Below are 16,843 nucleotides of genomic sequence, written 5' to 3'. Positions count from 1 at the left end.
TTTCCTTTGGGCTGATAGCTCTGAAGAATTGTTCTGACGGTGGTGAGAGTGGAGCATGACTGTCTCCTTGGCGCAATTGGCTAGCGCGATCGGCTGTTAACCGAAAGGTTGGAGGTTCGAGCCCTACCGGGAGTGGTGTGTTGCTTTTTTCTTTGCGCTGATAGCTTTGAAGATATGTTCTGATGGTGGTGAGAGTGGAGCACGACTCTCTCCGTGGCGCAATTGGCTAGAGCAATGGGCTGTTAACTGAAAGGTTGGAGGTTCGAGTCCACCCAGTAATGGTATGTTGCTTTTTTTTCTTTGGGCTGATAGCTTTAAAGATATGTTCTGATGGTGGTGAGAGTGGAGCAGGACTGTCTCCATGGCGCAATTGGCTAGCGCGATCGGCTGTTAACCGAAAGTTTGGAGGTTCCAGCCCACCTGGTGGTGGTGCGGCGCTTTTTTTTCTTTGGGCTGTTAGCTCTGAAGAAATGTTCTGACGGTGGTGAGAGTGGAGCACGACTGTCTCCGTGGCACAATTGGCTAGCGCGATTGGCTGTTAACCGAAAGGTTGGAGGTTCGAGCCCACCCGATGGTGGTGCGGCGCTTTTTTTCTTTTGGCTCATAGCTCTGAAGAAATGTTCTGACGGTGGTGAGAGTGGAGCACGACTGTCTCCTTGGCGCAATTGGCTAGCACGTTCGGCAGATAACCAAAAGGTTGGAGGTTCGAGCCCACTCGGTGGTGGTGCGGCGCTTTTTTTTCTTTGGGCTGATACCTTTGAAGATATGTTCTGATGGTGGTGAGAGTGGAGCAGGACTGTCTCCGTGGCGCAATTGGCTAGCGAGATCGGCTGTTAACCGAGAGGTTCGAGGTTCAAGCCCTCTCGGTAGTGGTGTGTTGCTTTTTTCTTTGCGCTGATAGCTCTGAAGAAATGTTCTGTTGGTGGTGAGAGTGGAGCACGACTTTCTCCGTTGCGCAATCGGCTAGCGCGATCGGGTGTTAACCAAAAGGTGGGAGGTTCGAGCCCACCCGGTGGTGGTGCGGCGCTTTTTTTTCTTTGGGCTGATAGCTCTGGAGAATTGTTCTGACGGTGGTGAGAGTGGAGCACGACTGTCTCCTTGGCGCAATTGGCTAGCGCGATCGGCTGTTAACCTAAAGGTTGGAGGTTCGAGCCCTCCCGGGAGTGGTGTGTTGCTTTTTTCTTTGCGCTGATAGCTTTGAAGATATGTTCTGATGGTGGTGAGAGTGGAGCACGACTGTCTCCGTGGCGTAATTGGTTAGCGCAAAGGGCTATTAACCGAAAGGTTGGACGCTCGAACCCACCCGGTGGTGGTGCGGCACTTTTTTTCCTTTGGGCTTATAGCTCTGAAGAAATGTTCTGACGGTGGTGAGAGTGGAGCACGACTGTCTCCGTGGCGCAATTGGCTAGCGCGATGGGCTATTAACCGAAAGGTTGGAGGTTCGAGCCCACCCGGTGGTGGTGCGGCGCTTTTTTTTCTTTGCCCTGATAGCATTGAAGATATGTTCTGTTGGTGGTGAGAAAAGAGCACGACTCTCTCCGTGGCGCAATTGGCTAGCGCGATCGGCTGTTAACCGAAAGGCTGGAGGTTCGAGCTCTCCCGGGAGTGGTGTGTTGCTTTTTTTTGCGCTGATAGCTTTGAATATATGTTCTGATGGTGGTGGGAGTGGAGCACGACTGTCTCCGTGGCGCAATCGGCTAGCGTGATCGGCTGTTAACCGAAAGGTTGGAGGTTCGAGCCCACTCGGTGGTGGTGCGGCGCTTTTTTTCCTTTGGGCTGATAGCTCTGAAGAAATGTTCTGACTGGGGGGAGAGTGGAGCACGACTGTCTCCGTGGCGCAATTGGCTGGCGCGATCGGCTGTTAACCGAAAGGTTGGAGGTTCGAGCCCACTCGGTGGTGGTGCGGCGCTTTTTTTTCTTTGGGCTGAGTGCTTTGAAGATATGTTGTGATGGTGGTGAGAGTGGAGCAGGACTGTCTCCGTGGCGCAATTGGCTAGCGAGATCGGCTGTTAACCGACAGGTTCGAGGTTCAAGCCCTCCCGGGAGTGGTGTGTTGCTTTTTTCTTTGCGCTGATAGGTTTGAAGATATGTTCTTATGGTGGTGGGAGTGGAGCACGACTGTCTCCGTGGCGCAATCGGCTAGCGCGTTCGGCTGTTAACCGAAAGGTTGGAGGTTCGAACCCTCCCGGGAGTGGTGTGTTGCTTTTTTTCTTTGCCCTTATAGCTTTGAAGATATGTTCTGATGGTGGTGAGAGTGGAGCACGACTGTCTCCGTGGCGTAATTGGCTAGCGCGATGGGCTGTTAACTGAAAGGTTGGAGGTTCGAGCCCACCCGATGGTGGTGCGGCGCTTTTTTTTCTTTGGGCTGATAGCTCGGAAGAAATGTTCTGACGATGGTGAGAGTGGAGCATGACTGTCTCCGTGGCGCAATTGGCTAGCGCGATCGGCTGTTAACCGAAAGGTTGGAGGTTCGAGCTCTCCCGGGAGTGGTGTGTTGCTTTTTTTTGCGCTGATAGCTTTGAAGATATGTTCTGATGGTGGTGGAAGTGGAGCACGACTATCTCCGTGGCGCAATTGGCTAGCGCGACCGGCTGTTAACCGAATAGTTGGAGGTTCAAGCCCACCCGGTGGTGGTGCGGCGCTTCTTTTTCTTTGGGCTGATAGCTCTGAAGAAATGTTCTGACGGGGAGGAGGGTGGACCACGACTGTCTCCGTGGCGCAATTGGCTGGCGCGATCGGCTGTGAACCGAAAGGTTGGAGGTTCGAGCCCACTTGGTGGTGGTGCGGCGCTTTTTTTTCTTTGGGCTGATAGCCTTTAAGATATGTTCTGATGGTGGTGAGAGTGGAGCAGGACTGTCTCCGTGGCGTAATTGGCTAGCGCGATGGGCTGTTAACTGAAAGGTTGGAGGTTCGAGCCCACCCGATGGTGGTGCGGCTCTTTTTTTTCTTTGGCTGATAGCTCTGAAGAAATCTTCTGACGATGATGAGAGTGGAGCAGGACTGTCTCCGTGGCGCAATTGGCTAGCGCGATTGGCTGTTATCCGAAAGGTTGGAGGTTCGAGCTCTCCCGGGAGTGGTGTGTTGCTTTTTTTTGCGCTGATAGCTTTGAAGATATGTTCTGATGGTGGTGGAAGTGGAGCACGACTATCTCCGTGGCGCAATTGGCTAGCGCGATCGGCTGTTAACCGAATAGTTGGAGGTTCAAGCCCACCCGGTGGTTGTGCGGCGCTTCTTTTTCTTTGGGCTGATAGCTCTGAAGAAATGTTCTGACGGGGAGGAGGGTGGACCACGACTGTCTCCGTGGCGCAATTGGCTGGCGCGATCGGCTGTTAACCGAAAGGTTGGAGGTTCGAGCCCACTCGGTGGTGGTGCGGCGCTTTTTTTTTCTTTGGGCTGATAGCCTTTGGGATATGTTCTGATGTTGGTGAGAGTGGAGCAGGACTGTCTCCGTGGCGGAATTGGCTAGCGAGATCGGCTGTTAACCGAAAGGTTCGAGGTTCAAGCCCTCCCGGGAGTGGTGTGTTGCTTTTTTCTTTGCGCTGATAGCTTTGAAGATATGTTCTGTTGGTGGTGAGAGTGGAGCACGACTCTCTCCGTGGCGCAATTGGCTAGCGCGATGGGCTGTTAACCGAAAGGTTCGAGGTTCAAGCCCTCTCGGTAGTGGTGTGTTGCTTTTTTCTTTGCGCTGATAGCTCTGAAGAAATGTTCTGTTTGTGGTGAGAGTGGAGCACGACTTTCTCTGTTGCGCAATCGGCTAGCGCGATCGGGTGTTAACCAAAAGGTTGGAGGTTCGAACCCACCCGGTGGTGGTGCGGCGCTTTTTTTTCTTTGGGCTGATAGCTCTGGAGAATTGTTCTGACGGTGGTGAGAGTGGAGCATGACTGTCTCCTTGGCGCAATTGGCTAGCGCGATCGGCTGTTAACCGAAAGGTTGGAGGTTCGAGCCCTACCGGGAGTGGTGTGTTGCTTTTTTCTTTGCGCTGATAGCTTTGAAGATCTGTTCTGATGGTGGTGAGAGTGGAGCACGACTCTCTCCGTGGCGCAATTGGCTAGCGCGATCGGCTGTTAACCGAAAGGTTGGAGGTTCGAGCCCACTCGGTGGTGGTGCGGCGCTTTTTTTTCTTTGGGCTGATACCTTTGAAGATATGTTCTGATGGTGGTGAGAGTGGAGCAGGACTGTCTCCGTGGCGCAATTGGCTAGCGAGATCGGCTGTTAACCGAGAGGTTTATTTTTTTTTTTTTTATTTTCTTTATTTATTTACCAGACCAAACTGGAAGGTCGCCAAGGCTAAAAGCCGTGAGAAACGGCTTGACAAAGGCCCTGGTGACCTGAATATACACATGGCAGTAGTGCGGAAATGATTACAAGTACATAACATGCAAGTACAATAAAAAAAAAAAAAAAAATATGAACAATACACAATTCAAAAATGATTTTTTAACTGATTATTTTACAATACCTGTTATAAAAAAAAAAGGGTTTTCAATAAGCAAAATACACCATGCACAGACAAATCGTATACATTGACACTTATCAACCTAAAAAGAAACATATATACATTTATGTGAAAACACATACATTCATATCGCTAATACAACGCAAGATAACGAGATATAACATGATACAATTTATTTACACTGGACTGGACTAGGAATGTTCCTATGGAGCCAGAGAGCAGAAATGTGAGTGTAGTTGTTTTTTGTTGCAGGAGATTGTACTTTCGTGCGTGTTAAGTGTTGTGGGAACGTTGTAGGCCAAGGCTTGGTGTCTATATGTAGTGCGGAAACGCGGTACGAACCAAATATCTGTATTTCTTGTAGGAAACGTAATGACACGACGCTGTAGGCATGACAGTAATCTAATGAAGTTGGAGAACTCCTTATTCGAGAAATAAAGTGTGTGCAATAAGCGAAATGTGTAAAGGTTGTCAGCTCGTATTATATTAAATTCTTGGAAAGCTCCACGCGTCGTTCCGAACGGTTCAATATTTCCAATCTGGCGGACTATTTTTTTTTGCAAAGTAATGACTTTATTGATGTTTGCTTTGCTTGTCGTGGCCCATACAAGGCTGCAATACATTAGATGTGAATTAAATAGCGCATAATATATCTGAAGTTTCACTTTGAGCGGCAAAATGTTCCGGCAACGAGACATCACTCCTGTTACCGAAGAAAGCTTTTTACAAACAAAATTTACATGTGTATCCCAGCCTAGATTGGAGGAAAAATAAACTCCGAGTATTTTGTAGCTATCAACAATATCAATCGGCACTGATTCAAGAACTAAAGGTTGATGGGTAGCGAGTACTTTATTTTTGGCACGAAAAACAATGGCTTTGGTTTTATTTGGATTAATTTTAAGCTGGTTCATTCTGGACCATGACGAAATTCTTGAAAGTATATCATTTGCTTTGCTTACAATGTCATCTAAGTTAACGCCATCAAGGATTATTGTTGAATCGTCCGCATATATGACGTATTTAACTGTTGTGTCCAGTTGAACAATGTCATTAATGTAAACATTGAACATCAGCGGACCAAGTATACTGCCTTGCGGCACACCACGAGTGAGGGGCAAGAATGACGAGCTATTTTCATTAATGTAAACACTTTGGCACCTATTGCTAAGATATGATCGAATTAAAGATTTGGCAACACCCCGAATGCCATTTGATTCTAATTTGTCTAACAATATATTATGATGAAGCGAGTCAAATGCCTTACTGAAATCTAGAAATATGCTGAGTGTGAATTTATTTTGTTCAAAGTTATGAAGTATAGCTTCCTTTAATGTTAACAATGCAGTTTCAGTGGACTTGCCGCTTATAAAGCCAAACTGCGCATCTGTTAACACATTGTGTTTATTAAAAAATTTCGTTATGCGGACATGAATAATTTTTTCTAAACATTTAGAGAAGACAGGAAGGACCGATATAGGCCTGTAGTTACTTTCACTGTTGCGGTCACCACCCTTAAAAATGACTGATACACGAGCTTTCTTCATGGCTTCTGGAAAAACACCATGTTCAAGAACTAAGTTATATATATAGGTTAGTACACTACTAAGTAGATATAAAACGTGTTTTATTGGTGTGATCTGCAGGTCATCGGCATCAAGAGATTTAGTACTATTTAGATGCTTGAAGATTTCGCATACTTCACTTTCGTTTGTTGGGTCAAGAAAGATACTTTGGCTCACGTTACTGCATCCGGCGACAAAATCCGCGTTATCATTGCACAACGCTACTGCATTTATGAAGTAGTTATTAAAATGATCTGCGAGTGCTGCACCTCTAAAATCTTTACCCCCAAAGGTTATAGACTCAGGCAAAGCATTTTTATTATCACGACCGAGTATGGTATTAATTAGCTTCCACGTAGCACTTGAACGTTGCCGATTGGCATGTACAAAGATACGCTGATAGTAGGCTTTCTTGGCACGTTGAAGTTCAGCGTTTAATCTATTGCGAAGCTTTTTAAATTCTTTCAAAGTTTCAGCAGAGCGCGTACGTAGAAAAGTGTGATAGCAGATGTTTTTACGCTTTATCATACTCAAATGCTCGCGAGTGACCCAGGGTTTCCTTGCCTTTCTTGCAGATTTTAATGTTTTGAATGGAAAATGTTTTGCGTAAATGCGTCGAAAAGTTTGGATGAATGCATCATATGCGTTATCGGCATTTTTCTCCTTAAATACAGATGACCAGTTTTGTTTGGATATATCGAGCGTAAAAGCTTCAAGACTTCGAGATGTGATATGCTGTATGGTAGGCAGCACCCGCCGCGTCCCTTTATCAAGAGGTTTGCAAAAATAGCTCATAAACACGGGACAGTGGTCACTAATATCAGATGTTATTGTGCCTGCGCTATAAATTACTGTGTCAATATTGGTAATGACAAGATCCAGTGCTGATGAAGTGGAGCATGTAATTCGTGTTGGCGTATTAATTAGATTTTTAAAACCACTCGAGAGCAAAAGGTTATTTAGCTCGCGGGTGACACAGTTTTCCTCCAGTAGGTTAATATTAAAATCTCCTGCAGAAATAAGGAGGAAATTATTACAACAAGCATACTCCAAGAAGTTCTCGTAAAATTGCATGAAACTTGCCATGCTTCCATTTGGCGGTCGGTAGATTACCGAGATAAGCTCATCTTTAAACTGGACTGTAAGTATTTCATATTCATCTGTTATCTTACTGAATTCAGGGACGATGTGGCAACTCTTTTTTGTCGTAACAAGCAAAGCAACCCCTCCCCCTCGCTTATGCGTCCGATTAAGATAGAATGTATTGTAGCCATCCAGAGTAAAAGTTGGTTCATCATTTGTACCCCAAGTTTCAGTCATCATAATGAGGTCAAATTTTAATTGGAATTGCTCTAAAAAGAGTGCAACGTCGTCCCTTTTATGGTTAAGTGACCTCGTGTTAATATGCAGAACTGAGTTGCCTGTTTGATTGTGTAAGCAGATATCGCGAGGAAAAGCAAGCTCTAGGTAATCCATAGCGAATAAATGCTATTTCAAAGTTTCAAGCAAGCACATCAACTGACATTATGCAGACACAGAACTATTTTGCCCTCCAAAAATCCTGTCGATATCACGCTCGCTGGGTATGTGTACAGCAGGTGTTTCGTCAGTTTGTTTAGCGTATATCTTCCCGTTGTAAGACCATACAGATTTCCATTTCATTTCGTACTTCTTTTTTACAGCGGTCGCGAGCAGTTTTTTCAACGTCGGGCAGAGATGTTCATTCACATACACAGGCGGTGAAAAGGAAGTTGAGTTGCCAATGCCCAAATCAGCATTTGTAAGGCGCGCTTTTTTTGCCTTCTTTAGCACCCTGTCCCGTTTGACGCGGGACTTAAATTGAACAACGATGTTGCTCTTGTTTTCCGTTCTACTCGGCACACGGTGACACGCCTCTATGTCATCCTTGCTAAGCGGCTCTCCGATAATCGTGCCTAGCGTACAAAGTAAGTCACTGACCGATTCAGTCTCCCTTTTCACAACGCCTTGTATTTCTATATTGACATTCCTAGAGTACTGTTCACAGCCGGTCAATCGATGCTCCAATTCAAATACAGAGGTTTTCAAGGACGCGTTTTCTAGGCGTAGAGAAGCATTATCACTTTTAAGGCGAGCACTTTCAGCGACAGCTTCTTCTAATTTTTTCTTCAACTCCTCAATACTGTCGTGAGCGTAGTCAATGCTTTTAGTCATGTTCCTTTGTTCTGTTTTCATGTCTCGAATTTCATTCCTGAAATCCCTTACCACAGAGTCACGGAACATCTTAAGTTCCTGCTGCACCTCCTCCTTTAACTTCAAACATTCAGTCTTCATTTCCTCCTTCAATTTAGCCATAACAAATCTTAATGATTTACGAAAGAAGCAAGAAAGCACCACAGATAATTCAAAACAATTTGGCAGTGACGACGGAACACACAAAAAAGCTATAAGCAGCTCAGTATACTTGGTCACTGACCTGTACAGAAAGCAGATTGCTTATTACGACGTTCACAGTTCCGTTGTCACTGCCAAGTGATGCAGCCGGCGACCTGAGCGCTCTTCTTGTAGGGTGAATTTGATGACGTGGACGAAGCTGCACCGCGCAGGACACGGCAGCACGCAGGCGCACAAATGAAGCACGCAGCAGCGTAACTATGCAGCCAGGGACCACGGTACTTTTCCTTCCAGGGTTGGGTATCACCGGTGAAAAACGTGCGTCAGCCTGTACAGAAAGCAGATTGCTTATTACGACGTTCACAGTTCCGTTGTCACTGCCAAGTGATGCAGCCGGCGACCTGAGCGCTCTTCTTGTAGGGTGAATTTGATGACGTGGACGAAGCTGCACCGCGCAGGACACGGCAGCACGCAGGCGCACAAATGAAGCACGCAGCAGCGTAACTATGCAGCCAGGGACCACGGTACTTTTCCTTCCAGGGTTGGGTATCACCGGTGAAAAACGTGCGTCAGCCTGTACAGAAAGCAGATTGCTTATTACGACGTTCACAGTTCCGTTGTCACTGCCAAGGTTCGAGGTTCAAGCCCTCTCGGTAGTGGTGTGTTGCTTTTTTCTTTGCGCTGATAGCTCTGAAGAACTGTTCTGTTGGTGGTGAGAGTGGAGCACGACTTTCTTCGTTGCGCAATTGGCTAGCGCGATGGGCTATTAACCGAAAGGTTGGAGGTTCGAGCCCACCCGGTGGTGGTGCGGCGCTTTTTTTTCTTTGCCCTGATAGCATTGAAGATATGTTCTGTTGGTGGTGAGAAAAGAGCACGACTCTCTCCGTGGCGCAAATGGCTAGCGCGATCGGCTGTTAACCGAAAGGCTGGAGGTTCGAGCTCTCCCGGGAGTGGTGTGTTGCTTTTTTTTGCGCTGATAGCTTTGAATATATGTTCTGATGGTGGTGGGAGTGGAGCACGACTGTCTCCGTGGCGCAATCGGCTAGCGTGATCGGCTGTTAACCGAAAGGTTGGAGGTTCGAGCCCACTCGGTGGTGGTGCGGCGCTTTTTTTTTCTTTGGGCTGAGTGCTTTGAAGATATGTTGTGATGGTGGTGAGAGTGGAGCAGGACTGTCTCCGTGGCGCAATTGGCTAGCGAGATCGGCTGTTAACCGACAGGTTCGAGGTTCAAGCCCTCCCGGGAGTGGTGTGTTGCTTTTTTCTTTGCGCTGATAGGTTTGAAGATATGTTCTTATGGTGGTGGGAGTGGAGCACGACTATCTCCGTGGCGCAATCGGCTAGCGCGTTCGGCTGTTAACCGAAAGGTTGGAGGTTCGAACCCTCCCGGGAGTGGTGTGTTGCTTTTTTTCTTTGCCCTTATAGCTTTGAAGATATGTTCTGATGGTGGTGAGAGTGGAGCACGACTGTCTCCGTGGCGTAATTGGCTAGCGCGATGGGCTGTTAACTGAAAGGTTGGAGGTTCGAGCCCACCCGATGGTGGTGCGGCGCTTTTTTTTCTTTGGGCTGATAGCTCTGAAGAAATGTTCTGACGATGGTGAGAGTGGAGCAGGACTGTCTCCGTGGCGCAATTGGCTAGCGCGATCGGCTGTTAACCGAAAGGTTGGAGGTTCGAGCCCACCCGGTGGTGGTGCGGCGCTTCTTTTTCTTTGGGCTGATAGCTCTGAAGAAATGTTCTGACGGGGAGGAGGGTGGACCACGACTGTCTCCGTGGCGCAATTTGCTGGCGCGATCGGCTGTGAACCGAAAGGTTGGAGGTTCGAGCCCACTTGGTGGTGGTGCGGCGCTTTTTTTTCTTTGGGCTTTGGCCTTTAAGATATGTTCTGATGGTGGTGAGAGTGGAGCAGGACTGTCTCCGTGGCGTAATTGGCTAGCGCGATGGGCTGTTAACTGAAAGGTTGGAGGTTCGAGCCCACCCGATGGTGGTGCGGCTCTTTTTTTTCTTTGGGCTGATAGCCCTGAAGAAATCTTCTGACGATGATGAGAGTGGAGCAGGACTGTCTCCGTGGCGCAATTGGCTAGCGCGATTGGCTGTTATCCGAAAGGTTGGAGGTTCGAGCTCTCCCGGGAGTGGTGTGTTGCTTTTTTTTGCGCTGATAGCTTTGAAGATATGTTCTGATGGTGGTGGAAGTGGAGCACGACTATCTCCGTGGCGCAATTGGCTAGCGCGATCGGCTGTTAACCGAATAGTTGGAGGTTCAAGCCCACCCGGTGGTTGTGCGGCGCTTCTTTTTCTTTGGGCTGATAGCTCTGAAGAAATGTTCTGACGGGGAGGAGGGTGGACCACGACCGTCTCCGTGGCGCAATTGGCTGGCGCGATCGGCTGTTAACCGAAAGGTTGGAGGTTCGAGCCCACTCGGTGGTGGTGCGGCACTTTTTTTTTTCTTTGGGCTGATAGCCTTTGGGATATGTTCTGATGTTGGTGAGAGTGGAGCAGGACTGTCTCCGTGGCGGAATTGGCTAGCGAGATCGGCTGTTAACCGAAAGGTTCGAGGTTCAAGCCCTCCCGGGAGTGGTGTGTTGCTTTTTTCTTTGCGCTGATAGCTTTGAAGATATGTTCTGTTGGTGGTGAGAGTGGAGCACGACTCTCTCCGTTGCACAATTGGCTAGCGCGATCGGGTGTTAACCAAAAGGTTGGAGGTTTGAGCCCACCCGGTGGTGGTGCGGCGCTTTTTTTCCTTTGGGCTGATAGCTCTGAAGAATTATTCTGACGGTGGTGAGAGTGGAGCATGACTGTCTCCTTGGCGCAATTGGCTAGCGCGATCGGCTGTTAACCGAAAGGTTGGAGGTTCGAGCCCTACCGGGAGTGGTGTGTTGCTTTTTTCTTTGCACTGATAGCTTTGAAGATCTGTTCTGATGGTGGTGAGAGTGGAGCACGACTCTCTCCGTGGCGCAATTGGCTAGCGCGATGGGCTGTTAACTGAAAGGTTGGAGGTTCGAGTCCACCCAGTAATGGTATGTTGCTTTTTTTTTCTTTGGGCTGATAGCTTTAAAGATACGTTCTGATGGTGGTGAGAGTGGAGCAGGACTGTCTCCATGGCGCAATTGGCTAGCGCGATCGGCTGTTAACCGAAAGTTTGGAGGTTCCAGCCCACCTGGTGGTGGTGCAGCGCCTTTTTTTCTTTGGGCTGTTAGCTCTGAAGAAATGTTCTGACGGTGGTGAGAGTGGAGCACGACTGTCTCCGTGGCGCACTTGGCTAGCGAGATCGGCTGTTAACCGAAAGGTTCGAGGTTCAAGCCCTCTCGGTAGTGGTGTGTTGCTTTTTTCTTTGCGCTGATAGCTTTAGAGATATGTTCTGTTGGTGGTGAGAAAGGAGCATGACTCTCTCTGTGGCGCAATTGGCTAGCGCGATCGGCTGTTAACCAAAAGGTTGGAGGTTCGGGCCCACCTGGTGGTGGTGCGGCGCTTTTTTTTCTTTGGGCTGTTAGCTCTGAAGAAATGTTCTGACGGTGGTGAGAGTGGAGCACGACTGTCTCCGTGGCACAATTGGCTAGCGCGATTGGCTGTTAACCGAAAGGTTGGAGGTTCGAGCCCACCCGATGCTGGTGCGGCACTTTTTTTCTTTTGGCTCATAGCTCTGAAGAAATGTTCTGACGGTGGTGAGAGTGGAGCACGACTGTCTCCTTGGCGCAATTGGCTAGCACGTTCGGCAGATAACCGAAAGGTTGAAGGTTCGATCCCACTCGGTGGTGGTGCGGCGCTTTTTTTTCTTTGTGCTGATACCTTTGAAGATATGTTCTGATGGTGGTGAGAGTGGAGCAGGACTGTCTCCGTGGCGCAATTGGCTAGCGAGATCGGCTGTTAACCGAAAGGTTCGAGGTTCAAGCCCTCTCGGTAGTGGTGTGTTGCTTTTTTCTTTGCGCTGATAGCTCTGAAGAAATGTTCTGTTGGTGGTGAGAGTGGAGCACGACTTTCTCCGTTGCGCAATCGGCTAGCGCGATCGGGTGTTAACCAAAAGGTGGGAGGTTCGAGCCCACCCGGTGGTGGTGCGGCGCTTTTTTTTTCTTTGGGCTGATAGCTCTGGAGAATTGTTCTGACGGTGGTGAGACTGGAGCACGACTGTCTCCTTGGCGCAATTGGCTAGCGCGATCGGCTGTTAACCTAAAGGTTGGAGGTTCGAGCCCTCCCGGGAGTGGTGTGTTGCTTTTTTCTTTGCGCTGATAGCTTTGAAGATATGTTCTGATGGTGGTGAGAGTGGAGCACGACTGTCTCCGTGGCGTAATTGGCTAGCGCAATGGGCTATTAACCGAAAGGTTGGACGCTCGAACCCACCCGGTGGTGGTGCGGCACTTTTTTTCCTTTGGGCTTATAGCTCTGAAGAAATGTTCTGACGGTGGTGAGAGTGGAGCACGACTGTCTCCGTGGCGCAATTGGCTAGCGCGATGGGCTATTAACCGAAAGGTTGGAGGTTCGAGCCCACCCGGTGGTGGTGCGGCGCTTTTTTTTCTTTGCCCTGATAGCATTGAAGATATGTTCTGTTGGTGGTGAGAAAAGAGCACGACTCTCTCCGTGGCGCAATTGGCTAGCGCGATCGGCTGTTAACCGAAAGGCTGGAGGTTCGAGCTCTCCCGGGAGTGGTGTGTTGCTTTTTTTTGCGCTGATAGCTTTAGAGATATGTTCTGTTGGTGGTGAGAAAGGAGCATGACTCTCTCCGTGGCGCAATTGGCTAGCGCGACCGGCTGTTAACCGAATAGTTGGAGGTTCAAGCCCACCCGGTGGTGGTGCGGCGCTTCTTTTTCTTTGGGCTGATAGCTCTGAAGAAATGTTCTGACGGGGAGGAGGGTGGACCACGACTGTCTCCGTGGCGCAATTGGCTGGCGCGATCGGCTGTGAACCGAAAGGTTGGAGGTTCGAGCCCACTCGGTGGTGGTGCGGCGCTTTTTTTCTTTGGGCTGATAGCCTTTAAGATATGTTCTGATGGTGGTGAGAGTGGAGCAGGACTGTCTCCGTGGCGTAATTGGCTAGCGCGATGGGCTGTTAACTGAAAGGTTGGAGGTTCGAGCCCACCCGATGGTGGTGCGGCTCTTTTTTTTCTTTGGGCTGATAGCTCTGAAGAAATGTTCTGACGATGATGAGAGTGGAGCAGGACTGTCTCCGTGGCGCAATTGGCTAGCGCGATTGGCTGTTAACCGAAAGGTTGGAGGTTCGAGCTCTCCCGGGAGTGGTGTGTTGCTTTTTTTGCGCTGATAGCTTTGAAGATATGTTCTGATGGTGGTGGAAGTGGAGCACGACTATGTCCGTGGCGCAATTGGCTAGCGCGATCGGCTGTTAACCGAATAGTTGGAGGTTCAAGCCCACCCGGTGGTTGTGCGGCGCTTCTTTTTCTTTGGGCTGATAGCTCTGAAGAAATGTTCTGACGGGGAGGAGGGTGGACCACGACTGTCTTCGTGGCGCAATTGGCTGGCGCAATCGGCTGTTAACCGAAAGGTTGGAGGTTCGAGCCCACTCGGTGTTTGTGCGGCGCTTCTTTTTCTTTGGGCTGATAGCTCTGAAGAAATGTTCTGACGGGGAGGAGGGTGGACCACGACTGTCTCCGTGGCGCAATTGGCTGGCGCAATCGGCTGTTAACCGAAAGGTTGGAGGTTCGAGCCCACTCGGTGGTGGTGCGGCGCTTTTTTTTTCTTTGGGCTGATAGCCTTTGGGATATGTTCTGATGTTGGTGAGAGTGGAGCACGACTCTCTCCGTTGCACAATTGGCTAGCGCGATCGGGTGTTAACCAAAAGGTTGGAGGTTTGAGCCCACCCGGTGGTGGTGCGGCGCTATTTTTCCTTTGGGCGGATAGCTCTGAAAAATTGTTCTGACGGTGGTGAGAGTGGAGCATGACTGTCTCCTTGGCGCAATTGGCTAGCGCGATCGGCTGTTAACCGAAAGGTTGGAGGTTCGAGCCCTACCGGGAGTGGTGTGTTGCTTTTTTCTTTGCGCTGATAGCTTTGAAGATATGTTATGATGGTGGGGAGAGTGGAGCACGAGTCTCTCCGTGGCGCAATTCTCTAGCGCGATGGGCTGTTAACTGAAAGGTTGGAGGTTCGAGTCCACCCAGTAATGGTATGTTGCTTTTTTTTTCTTTGGGCTGATAGCTTTGAAGATATGTTCTGATGGTGGTGAGAGTGGAGCAGGACTGTCTCCATGGCGCAATTGGCTAGCGCGATCGGCTGTTAACCGAAAGTTTGGAGGTTCCAGCCCACCTGGTGGTGGTGCGGCGCTTTTTTTTCTTTGGGCTGTTAGCTCTGAAGAAATGTTCTGACGGTGGTGAGAGTGGAGCACGACTGTCTCCGTGGCGCAATTGGCTAGCGAGATCGGCTGTTAAACGAAAGGTTCGAGGTTCAAGCCCTCTCGGTAGTGGTGTGTTGCTTTTTTCTTTGCGCTGATAGCTCTGAAGAAATGTTCTGTTGGTGGTGAGAGTGGAGCACGACTTTCTCCGTTGCGCAATCGGCTAGCGCGATCGGGTGTTAACCAAAAGGTTGGAGGTTCGAGCCCACCCGGTGGTGGTGCGGCGCTTTTTTTTTCTTTGGGCTGATAGCTCTGGAGAATTGTTCTGACGGTGGTGAGAGTGGAGCACGACTGTCTCCTTGGCGCAATTGGCTAGCGCGATCGGCTGTTAACCTAAAGGTTGGAGGTTCGAGCCCTCCCGGGAGTGGTGTGTTGCTTTTTTCTTTGCGCTGATAGCTTTGAAGATATGTTCTGATGGTGGTGAGAGTGGAGCACGACTGTCTCCGTGGCGTAATTGGCTAGCGCAATGGGCTATTAACCGAAAGGTTGGACGCTTGAACCCACCCGGTGGTGGTGCGGCACTTTTTTCCTTTGGGCTTATAGCTCTGAAGAAATGTTCTGACGGTGGTGAGAGTGGAGCACGACTGTCTCCGTGGCGCAATTGGCTAGCGCGATGGGCTATTAACCGAAAGGTTGGAGGTTCGAGCCAACCCGGTGGTGGTGCGGCGCTTTTTTTTCTTTGCCCTGATAGCATTGAAGATATGTTCTGTTGGTGGTGAGAAAAGAGCACGACTCTCTCCGTGGCGCAATTGGCTAGCGCGATCGGCTGTTAACCGAAAGGCTGGAGGTTCGAGCTCTCCCGGGAGTGGTGTGTTGCTTTTTTTTTGCGCTGATAGCTTTGAATATATGTTCTGATGGTGGTGGGAGTGGAGCACGACTGTCTCCGTGGCGCAATCGGCTAGCGTGATCGGCTGTTAACCGAAAGGTTGGAGGTTCGAGCCCACTCGGTGGTGGTGCGGCGCTTTTTTTTCCTTTGGGCTGATAGCTCTGAAGAAATGTTCTGACGGGGGGGAGAGTGGAGCACGACTGTCTCCGTGGCGCAATTGGCTGGCGCGATCGGCTGTTAACCGAAAGGTTGGAGGTTCGAGCCCACTCGGTGGTGGTGCGGCGCTTTTTTTTCTTTGGGCTGAGTGCTTTGAAGATATGTTGTGATGGTGGTGAGAGTGGAGCAGGACTGTCTCCGTGGCGCAATTGGCTAGCGAGATCGGCTGTTAACCGACAGGTTCGAGGTTCAAGCCCTCCCGGGAGTGGTGTGTTGCTTTTTTCTTTGCGCTGATAGGTTTGAAGATATGTTCTTATGGTGGTGGGAGTGGAGCACGACTGTCTCCGTGGCGCAATCGGCTAGCGCGTTCGGCTGTTAACCGAAAGGTTGGAGGTTCGAACCCTCCCGGGAGTGGTGTGTTGCTTTTTTTCTTTGCCCTTATAGCTTTGAAGATATGTTCTGATGGTGGTGAGAGTGGAGCACGACTGTCTCCGTGGCGTAATTGGCTAGCGCGATGGGCTGTTAACTGAAAGGTTGGAGGTTCGAGCCCACCCGATGGTGGTGCGGCGCTTTTTTTTCTTTGGGCTGATAGCTCGGAAGAAATGTTCTGACGATGGTGAGAGTGGAGCATGACTGTCTCCGTGGCGCAATTGGCTAGCGCGATCGGCTGTTAACCGAAAGGTTGGAGGTTCGAGCTCTCCCGGGAGTGGTGTGTTGCTTTTTTTTGCGCTGATAGCTTTGAAGATATGTTCTGATGGTGGTGGAAGTGGAGCACGACTATCTCCGTGGCGCAATTGGCTAGCGCGACCGGCTGTTAACCGAATAGTTGGAGGTTCAAGCCCACCCGGTGGTGGTGCGGCGCTTCTTTTTCTTTGGGCTGATAGCTCTGAAGAAATGTTCTGACGGGGAGGAGGGTGGACCACGACTGTCACCGTGGCGCAATTGGCTGGCGCGATCGGCTGTGAACCGAAAGGTTGGAGGTTCGAGCCCACTTGGTGGTGGTGCGGCGCTTTTTTTTCTTTGGGCTGATAGCCTTTAAGATATGTTCTGATGGTGGTGAGAGTGGAGCAGGACTGTCTCCGTGGCGTAATTGGCTAGCGCGATGGGCTGTTAACTGAAAGGTTGGAGGTTCGAGCCC

The 16,843-nt window shown here is 49.6% G+C and overlaps 3 non-coding genes across 3 annotated transcripts; all 3 read left to right on the top strand.

Annotated features, from left to right (window-relative positions):
- Positions 1-2,117: 2,117 nt before the first annotated feature.
- On the top strand, positions 2,118-2,194 carry TRNAN-GUU (transfer RNA asparagine (anticodon GUU)). Its single transcript has one exon. It is a non-coding gene; the product is annotated as a tRNA-Asn (tRNA).
- A 7,515-nt stretch (positions 2,195-9,709) lies between these two features.
- On the top strand, positions 9,710-9,786 carry TRNAN-GUU (transfer RNA asparagine (anticodon GUU)). The gene has a single exon. It is a non-coding gene; the product is annotated as a tRNA-Asn (tRNA).
- Positions 9,787-16,042: 6,256 nt separating this feature from the next.
- Positions 16,043-16,119, top strand: TRNAN-GUU (transfer RNA asparagine (anticodon GUU)). The gene has a single exon. It is a non-coding gene; the product is annotated as a tRNA-Asn (tRNA).
- The last annotated feature ends 724 nt before the right edge of the window (positions 16,120-16,843 follow it).

This window comes from Rhipicephalus microplus, unplaced genomic scaffold (assembly GCF_043290135.1).
Source record: "Rhipicephalus microplus isolate Deutch F79 unplaced genomic scaffold, USDA_Rmic scaffold_26, whole genome shotgun sequence".
Lineage (NCBI taxonomy): Eukaryota > Metazoa > Arthropoda > Arachnida > Ixodida > Ixodidae > Rhipicephalus > Rhipicephalus microplus.
The sequence above is the reverse complement of the archived record's forward strand: the minus strand, read 5'-3'. Positions and strand labels throughout refer to the sequence as shown.